This window comes from Nematolebias whitei, chromosome 13, assembly GCF_014905685.2.
Source record: "Nematolebias whitei isolate Nwh7 chromosome 13, NemWhi1, whole genome shotgun sequence".
In the NCBI taxonomy this organism is placed as follows: Eukaryota; Metazoa; Chordata; class Actinopteri; order Cyprinodontiformes; family Rivulidae; genus Nematolebias; species Nematolebias whitei.
In genome coordinates, this window is record NC_056510.1 from 36,303,665 (window position 1) to 36,306,032 (window position 2,368).

Here is a 2,368-nt window from a genome sequence, read left to right on the forward strand (position 1 = left end):
TATATATATATATATATATGTATATATATATGTATATGTATATATATGTATATGTATGTATGTATGTATGTATATATATGTATGTATATGTACCATCCTGTGCTCCAGCATCAACGTGTGGCATGGAGGCTGCACAGCTGCAGAAAGAAAAGCTCTGCAGAGAGTGGTGAAGGCTGCACAGAAGTTCGTTTGAGTCAGTCTCCCCACTAGCACAGACATCTGCACCTACAGATGCAGGAAGAGGACCACCGGCATCATGAAGGACCCCACTCACCCAGCACACACACTTTTTGCCCCTATTCCCTCAGGATGGAAGTTAAGGACCATTAAGTGTAGAACCACTAGACTGAGCAACAGCTTCTACCCTGAGCCTGTTAGACTCATGAATCTCTAACCAGGATAATCTGTGAAAAATAACATCATGTTGCTGATTTGTTTCATGTTGCTGTGTTCATTCTTACTCATCTGCTCACACAGACCCTTGTTAGTGCTGTTGTTGGGTGTATTGCTTTTGCACTACTAGTGCATTTCATATTTTTGGTTAAAGTTTTTCTTAGTTCATATGTTAGCTCTTATTACTGTTTTTCTTTTACATTTTATTCTTGGATGTAACTGGGTCCCTGTGTACACAATTTTGTTCCAGCACATATACCCTAATTTTTTTTCCTTTTAACTTCATCATATTTAGGCAAATCAAATCATGGCCACCTTAAAAACTGTAAAGACTCTCCACATTTTTTTGTTTATTTTCATCTTTTTTAATTTACTACTGACAGTTTGAATGGTGAAAAGTTCTGATTAGAAAAGGCTTTGTAGATATTCATAATTAGTTTTGCCCAATATATCAGAAATGTTTTGAAATCATTATAATGCACTGCACAATACCTATATTGTAAAGGATTCTAATAAAATGCACAGAAACTACATGTTAAAATTATATATTTGGCAAATAGTGCCCACAGGCAACGTAAGTGCTGTGTTATCATCATGATGATCACCCATGTGGATTTTATTGCAACTCATATTTTGAGCTGTAAAATAGAAAGTCAATATGCAAGACCAGTAAAGAAAAATGATTAAATCACGGTGTACTGATTGCTTTTATGTAAATGGACTGTACTTATATTGCACCTTTCTATCTAATCAAGATACTCAAAGTGCTTTACACTACAATCTGTGTCCTCATTTACCCATTCATACAGCACTCTACTAGATCTCTACAAAGCTAATTGAACAAATCATTCTAAAGAGACTAATCAGAGCTTTATCACATTCATACACCGATGGGACACACATCGGAGGTGATGAGGGGTTCAGTGTCTTGCCCATGGACACTTTGGCATGTGACTGCTGGTGGATTCGAACCCCCAACTCTTGCATTGGAGGACGACTGCTCTAACCACTCAGCCACGGCCGCCCCACACTGTATGTTGGAGTAATTTAAGAACAAATACCATCAATTCATCTTCTGTTTAGTTGTAAAAACATATGTTTTCAATTGAGATGATTCATAGGTATTTTACAATGTAAACATTTCAAAAACATCTAAAGCATTTTTTTCTTTTGGTGAGACTGTTTTTTTTTTTATTATTATTATTATTTTTATTCAGACGTTCTGTTTTTGTCATTTAGCAATAAGAGCCAGGAGCTTCAAACACCACAAAAACAAATAAGAGAGAGTATACTCATCAGATCTATGACTCCTGCAGGTTAATGCTGCAGTTTGTCAGCTGGTCTGGAGTCAGTTAGCCGCTGTGGCCCTGAGTCATGAAACATGCCGCTGTGGCTCAGAGGCACCCATTCACTTTCTATGATTCACTCACACCCACACACTCTTTTTCTATGAATGACACATAAATGATGGAGAACCTTCTGAGGTCTGCAGTTTCCTTATATATTTAAACACTGTTGACTAAATTGGAAAAATAACTTTGGACAAATTTAAATAAATCTGGTGCTTAGAATATGCACTGTGGATCAGTCTTAAGTTACTAGGATTAGCTTTATTGTGATATGCAGATCAACACAAAGTCAAGAATACAATGAAATGCTCAGGACAAAAAGAACCGCGTCTCGACTCGCAAAAAAAACAAAAAAAAAACAAGAAGAAATACCAAATCATGCAACAAAAATACAAAAACAAACACCAAAGTGAAAAAGAAATGTAATTACGTTTTTTTCAAATGTTGTTCATTTACACCTTAAGGCCACCGTAAAATCTACAGCAGCATGGTACTATTAGCAGAGTGGTTGGCACTGAGCAACATGGTCCCATTCGCAGCATGGTACTGTTAGCGGTGTGGTTCTGTTAGCATGGTACTTTAGCGGTGTGGTTCTGTTAGCATGGTACTGTTAGCAGTGTGGTTCT